The sequence below is a fragment of the Molossus molossus genome, unplaced genomic scaffold (genome assembly GCF_014108415.1).
Source record: "Molossus molossus isolate mMolMol1 unplaced genomic scaffold, mMolMol1.p scaffold_m16_p_18, whole genome shotgun sequence".
Taxonomy (NCBI): Eukaryota; Metazoa; Chordata; class Mammalia; order Chiroptera; family Molossidae; genus Molossus; species Molossus molossus.
Genome location: NW_023425353.1, coordinates 66,557,587 through 66,565,155, shown reverse-complemented (window position 1 = coordinate 66,565,155; position 7,569 = coordinate 66,557,587). Strand labels below are relative to the sequence as shown.

The 7,569-nt window shown below is 41.8% G+C and overlaps 1 long non-coding RNA gene across 2 annotated transcripts; it reads right to left on the bottom strand.

Moving 5' to 3' along the window:
* Positions 1–216: 216 nt before the first annotated feature.
* On the bottom strand, positions 217–6,271 carry LOC118633215. Of its 2 annotated transcripts, none has more exons than XR_004960159.1 (5): positions 6,138–6,271; positions 4,311–4,372; positions 2,311–2,803; positions 1,492–1,604; positions 217–319 (listed from the first exon to the last, which is right to left on the bottom strand). It is a non-coding gene; the product is annotated as an uncharacterized LOC118633215 (long non-coding RNA). The 2 variants fall into 2 exon arrangements; XR_004960160.1 differs by lacking the exon at positions 6,138–6,271 and adding an exon at positions 5,986–6,125.
* Positions 6,272–7,569: the final 1,298 nt, after the last annotated feature.

Below are 7,569 nucleotides of genomic sequence, written 5' to 3'. Positions count from 1 at the left end.
TGGCTCCACCGCCCTGCTGTGTGCTCAGCGGTAGTCGTTAGAGGAGAACCTGGGGGAGCCCCCGGAAGCCTCGGGCAGCCCTGCCAGCTGCACCTGCTCCCCCAGGCAGAGCTCGGCAGGGGCTAGAATGTGCACCTGTCCGGGGACGAACCCACCTGAGACCACCAGGAAGCAGCCTGTTCAAATTGTCAGAAATTAAAGGATGAAAACCCTACTCATTTTAAGGAAGAGACAAGAAACGCTCGTTGGATTAAGATGACTTCCAAGCTGTCAGCCTCAGACACAACTTCCTCTTTAGAGATTTCTCCTTCTTTAACCCCTTTAAAAGTATAATTCTTTTAATTCCATAAAATTCACCCATTTGAGGTGTACAGAGCAACTGAGTTTTAGTCAAGTTACGTGTTTTTGTAACTGTCACTACACTCAGCCTTTGGAATACTTTGTCACCCCCACAATACCCTTGTGCCCACTGGCCATCAAACCCTGCTCCTACGCCAGCCCCGGGCAACTTGCTTCCTGTCTCTGTACTTTTGCCTTTTGCAGAAGTCTCATATGAATGCCATCACACAATATATTCTTTTGTTTACGAAGACTCCTGTAGGTATTCATTAATTTCTTTCAGCAATGCTTTGTAGATTCTTACACATTTTAGTTAAATGTATGCCTACACATTTTAGTGTTTGTTTGTTTTTTAATCCTCACCTGAGGATATTTTTCTATTTATCATCAGATAGAGGGAGAGGAGGGAGAGAGAGAAACATCGATGTGAGAGAGACATATTGACTGGTTGCCTCCCACACAATCCAACCAGGGACAGGGACGAACTGCAACCAAGGTACGTGCCCTTGACTGGAATCAAACTTGCGATTCATTGGTCCGTAGGCCAATGCTCTAACCACTGAGCAACTGGCCAGGGCTTATTTTTCATTCTATCATAAATGATTTTTTTAAAAGGTTGATGCCATTTTTATTAAATTACCCAGTTAAGCCTAACTATCTTTGTGGGTAGAAGGTGGGTCAGTACATCTTGTTAGTCTGATATGTAGCTAAACAGCAACAAATCTTTTTCAACTACTAGAATCTTGATAGAAATGATCAATTGAACTTCCAGACCAGTATTTTCATTTATTCTTTATATTATAAAACCCATGCAATAATTTATAAAATATATACAATATAGTTCATTTCTTAATAACTTCTCAAAAAGGAACTGGTGAGAGCCATAGCCAGAACTAATCAAAGGAAAATGATGTCCCTGAATTGGTCTGTATTCTGTATTTTCACCATCAGTTTGGCAATGGCATTGTTTTCTTAATTTTATTTTTGAATTATTAATTGCTAATATACAGAAAAACAACTTATTCTTACATATTGTTCTTATACCTGTGGCCTTGCTGAACTCCCTTTTAATCCTAGTAGCTTTTTGGTAGATTTAAGGTTTTCTACACATAAATTGTATTGTCTATAACCCAAGATAATTTTACTTCTTACCTTCTAACCTGTATACCTTCGTTTCTTTTTCTTGCCTTATTGCACTGACTAGCATCTCCAGTGCAATTTTAAATAAAAATAGATAGAGCAGACATCCTTGTCTTCTTTGAAATCTTAAAGAGAGAAAGCATTTGGGCTTTTAGTGTTAAGCATGATGTTAACGGTTGAGGAAATTCTAATCCTAATTTGTTGAAAACTTTTATCATGAATGCATGTTGGATATTTTCAGGTGTTTTCTATGTCTATTGAGATAATCCTATGGTTTCTGTCCTTTATTCTATTAATATGGTATATTATGCAAATTTATTTTTAATAAATCAACCTTGCAGTATAAGGAGCTTAGAAGTCACAACGCCATCCTAACAACAAGTAAAACACTGGAAACTCAATAGCTCTTCTTAGTTCCATCAGAGAAGTGAGGCCACAAGACAAACCGATGCCCCAGAACTGGGGAGACACAGGTGAACACCGAGAACCGTACTCACCAGAGCAGAAAACTGCAGGAGCGGTGCTGGGGCAGGAAACCTGACCTGGAAGTGACCATCGCTGGCAGTTCAGCGTGGACACTGCTGAGAGAGAAAAACTCCAGGGGGTTCCAGTCGTCAGAGGCCCCTACACTGTTGTGAGTTTTACCTCCAGGAGCTCCACCAGGTTCTCACTGTGAAGCGTGGAGAAAAATCCCCTCCTGCTTCCGGCAGGGGGAGGGGAAAGGAACCTCTTTAAAAGATACCAGATCATTCTGTTCTCCTTAAGGAGGCTGCCCTCAGGGGAATCTGTTACCAGAACATATCCGGTTCAGGTTTACCCAGCCTGACCTACCTGGAGGAAGGGATGTAGCACACTCCAGCTCCCTCTAGCCACGCCGTCCCACCTGAGGAAACGAAGAAGCACTGGGGAAATTCCGAGTCTGCGGCCACAGGCTCAACCAAAGCCAGACGGAATCACAGACCTGGAGAAGGCCTCCCTGCCCTCCCCCACACCCCATCACTGGAGCCCTACTGACCACAGGTCATCGTGTCTGCTTTCCCAGAACAGCAAAGGCCAAGGCACAGTTTGAGCCAAAGACAGACATAGCAGGGATGCCGGGATTATCAGACCAGGATTTTCTTTTTTAACTACCGATAAAGGACACATAACATCACATGGACAATGCAAGCAGAGAGGTGGAAATTCTAAGAAAACAAAGAAATGCTAGAGATCCTAAATGGGGTGACGGACATGAGGAAGGCCTCAGGTGGGCTCTTTTGTAGACTGGCCGCAGACACAGAAAGAATCTCTGAGCTTGAGGATGTGACGATAGAAACTTCTGAGACTGAAAAGCAAAGAGAACAAAGACTTAAAAAAAAAAAACAGAACAGAACATCCAAGCACCGTGGGACCACTGCCAGGGGTAGGACTTGTGCGAGGGGACCACCAGACCGAGAAGAAAACAAGCTTGCATTCCTAGAATACACACCATTTGGTCAAGGTGATCACCCTTTTCATAGACTGCTAGCTCGGGTTGCTGGTATTTTGTGAGAGATTATTGTGTCCATGTGTGTGAGAGAGACTGGTCAGTAGTTTTCCTATGTTACCTCTGTCTGGCTTTGGTATCAGGGTGACACCAGCTTCATTAAAGGAGGTGGACAGAACTTCTCTCAGATCTATTTTCTGAAAGTGTTTGTGTAGAATTAATATTATATTTTCCTTATAGATGTCATAGACTTCCCCAGTTAGACCATCTAGACCAGGGCTCTTCTTTGGGGGATGTTATTCTTTTGACGATTCAATTTGATAGACCTTCATTGGGTGCCTATGATACATGGATCTCTTTAGTCGTCTCTGAGGAAGTATAATTTCCTATTTTTGTGGCGTTTACAATCTAATATAAGAAAACAAATCCCGCCCTGGCCAGTTTGGCTCAGCGGTTAGAGCGTCGGCCTGCAGTCCGGAGAGACCCGGGTTCGGTTCCCGCTAAGGGCACGTACTTCGGTTGCAGTTTGTCCCCGGCCCTGGTTGGTCGTGCGGGTGGCAGCCACTCGATGTGTCCCTTTCTCATCGATGTTTCTCACTCTCTCTCCCTTCCTCTCTCTCCCTCCCACTCTATCTGTACAAAAAATGGAAAAATGTCCTCGGGTGAGGATAAAAAAAAAAAAAATTAAAAAAAAAAAAAGAAAGAAAACAAATCCCACATCCCAAGTTGATGGCGCCATAATACTACAAAGACTATTTGATTACACGTGGGCATCCCGGAGAGCAGCCTGTGAGCTGAGACTTGTATTAAAATTCAGCTTCTGTCATCACCTGGGAATCTGGCCTTAATCACGCAAATCAGTTTCCCCACTGTGAAATGAGAGAGTTCCAGTAGGAGGGCTAAGAGCCTTCCAGTAGGGAATTCAAATTATTTGGTGTGTGATAAAAACACAAAAATGAATTCTGCCACAAACGGCGATCTGAGAAAAAAAAAAATTTAACTTGTAGCACAGATAAAATGTTATTCTTCATGTATAAGGAGATCCTAGAAATCAGGTAGAAGAGATTCAGAAAAATAAAATCCAGTTGCCAGAAAAATGGTCCTTAAATACATGAAAAGTGCTTCAATCTATCAAAATGAACTGTCCACTAGCAACAACCAAATAGAAAATGTAATTTTCAAAAGATAAATATTTAGAGCAATAAAATGCATTAAATATCTAGGAGTTCATCTAATAAATTTTGTGTCGAAAGATTGCTAAGAAAAATTAGAGAAGACCTAAGTAAACATTTATGAATTGAAAAACTGAGAAATGTTAGAATGTCGATTTTCCCCCAGATTTATGCACAAATTCAGTGCTACCCACCTCAACATTCCAGCTGGGATGTACCACCCGTATTCTAAAACTCACATGGAAATGCAAAGGACCTGGAAAAGCAAATACAATCTTGAAGAATAAAACCAGAGCGTTTACACAACCAGGTGTCAACACTTTAAAAATAAACATAAATAAATAAATGACAATAATGAGGCAATATTCTATGAATGCCAATGAACAGCACAGAGCCCAGAAATGGGCCCACGTGGACATGGCCACCAGTCCCTAAGGGAAAGCATCATCCCTCTTCCCTCTGTAAATGGCACTGGGCCATCGGATGACCGCACAGAAAAAAATAGGAACCTTGACCCTTAAATTCTACAATGTACAAAAATTCATCTGAAAAGGGTCATAGACCTAAATGTGAAAGTTGAATCAATAAAGCTTCGAGAATAAAACGTAAGAGAACATCGTCATGACCTTGGGATGAGCAGAGACTTCTTAAATAGCACACAAAAAGCACCAACCGTTAAAAAAGATGGGTAAGTTCAACTTCATTTAGATTAAGACCTTCGATTCTCCAAAAGATACCATTAAGAGAGTCAAAAGGGTGACGCATAAACCAGAAGGGGTTTGTTACACAGGGGTGGGCGAAAGTAGGTGTACAGTTGTCAGTCTGTGAAACACAGTTTATTCTTGTACTATTTATTAATTACTGTATTATTTATTTGTATTACAATTATAAACCTACCTTTTCTCACCCCTCTCTCTATATAAAATAATTGATATATAAATAAAATGAAATCTGAACTCATATATAGAACACATAACTCCTGCAAATCAGTAAGAAATAGACAAAACCAATTAAAAGTGAACCAAAGGTTTGAAAGACACTTCATAAAAAATACTCAAAAGACCAATAAACACATGAGTAAGCACTCAACATCATTAGTTATCAGGAAAATATACATTGAAACCACAATTAAACATCACTCCACTTTCACCAGACTGACTAAAATCATCAACACTTAAATACCAATGTCTCGAGAACATGGAGCAATTTGAACTCCGAGATATTGCTGTTGGCAGAGTCAATTGGCACGACCTCTTTGGAAAACTGCTGTGTCTCCTAAAGCTAAGCATACACCTGCCACTCCAATCCTGAGTTCATAGCCAAGAGAAAAGGAATACACTGTGTCTTGTAAATCACACGTCAAAAACATCGAGAGCAGCTTTGTTCATAAGCGCCAAAATCTAGAAACAACTAACATGTCTATTTTTCTGGAAAATCGATATAAATTGTTGCATATTAATACAAAGCAAAATGCATCATCAACAACAAAAAACATGAACTACTGTCTGCACATAAGACCATGGGCAGATCTCACAGACAAACGCTTTGTGAAGAAGCCAGACCCCAAAGGGCGCACCCTGTATGACTCTAGTCCTACGCAGTTCAAGTGTGGCTGAGGGTGGATTTCAGCACCATGGCTAGTACTGAGTGGCCAGGGCCACGATGCATCTCTCCAGGGCACTGAAATGTTTCATAACTTCTCTGGCTGGTGATTACATGGACATCTGCGCATTCAAAAATTCATCGAGCTCTAGTCTTAATATTTATGTACTTTATGGCATGTATATTTGACTTAAAAATTTTTTGAGGGTGCTCAATATCACTTCAAACAAATGGAAATTAAAACTACGTTGAGATACCATTTCTCACCCATTAGATTGGCCACACACACAAAAAAATGCGGTTATTCCAATATTCTCTTGTCAAAGCTGTGCATCATCACCGGGATGCGAGACGCGGCAGCTCCCGTGAGGCATCACGCGTGCCCTTCCGACATCTCACCCCTGGATTTCCACACACACCTGCACGCATGGAAATGACATGGACACAAGATTCAGCTTCATGACACTGTTTGAAATAGGAGACGTTTACAAACAGCTCAGTGTCCACAACAGGGGACTGGTTGAAGAAATATGTCACGTGTGGTGGAATACTCTGCAGCTGTAAAAATAAGTAAACAGAGCCCCGTTATTTATGTGCTAAGTGAAATATGATGCAACTATGAAAAATATGCAACTGCAGCCCTGGCTGGTTTGGCTCAGCAGTTAGAGGATCGACCTGCAGACCAAAGGTTGAGGGTTCGATTCCAGTCAAGGGCATGTGCAGTCCAATCCCTGGCCCCAGTTGGGGTCATGCAGGAGGCAGTCAATGGATGTGTCTCTCTCATATCAATGTTTTTCTCTTTTCCTCTCCCCCCACGACCCCTTCCCTGACTCTATCTGAAAATCAATGGAAACATATCCTCAGGTGAGGATTAAAACAAAAACAAAACAAAAAAATTGGAATTGTAAAGAGAAAATAAAAAGGAGACACCTGTGTTGCGATATAGAGAGATGCCCAGAATATATAATTAAGTGGAAAATACAGTATAAAACAATGACTATGGAATACAATGTTTTGAGTAAACAAAGCAGGAAAATGAGACTATATATTCCGTTTCTTCTATGTGCATAATAAAAACACTGGAAATATAAACAAGAAACAAATAAAAATTGTTAGCCGCAAGGATGGGAGGGGGGCAAGGGAAACAGAGGATATGAAAGAATCTTCTATATATACCGTTTGGAAATGATTTTGATTTGTGAACTATGTAGATGTCTTGCCCCTTTTTTTAAAAAGAAAAGAACATTAAAAATGAGGTGCAGCCACAGCTACGAAAGCTCGGCCGGGAAACGAAGGTTCAGACCAGTGGAGAAGCGGCGTCTGGGAGAGACAGGCGCACTTGGTCGTCGCGGGGCCTGCGTCTGACGTCACTGCCCAGCGGACTTCACTCTGAAACCTGGTCCCTGGGCGAACGCCCGGTGAGCACCCAGCTCCCTCCAGCCAGCCCAGGTGTCTTCTGGGAAGAGCGGGGAGAAACGGGTGGGGAGAGGAGGGTCCAGAGGAGCTTGAACCACGTCTCCACTTACTTCTTTTAATCGGTAACACAGTAAAAGACAAAGCAACACTGGAAAAATGCAAAGATCGAACACACTCAGGTCGTAGGGGAAAATGTTCGATTGTGTCCTTTTTAGTGAAGACACCGGGGCCTCAGGGAAGAACAAGAGATTTAGTTAACACAAACCCTTTCATCCTTTCTGTGAACAAGCAATACAGGGAAGAATACTTTTTTTTTTAATCCTCACCCAAGGATACTTTTACACTTATCTTCAGACAGAATGGGAGGGGGGGAGAGAGAGAGAAACATTGATGTGAGGAAGAAACATCGATGTGGGAGAGACACATCGATTGGCT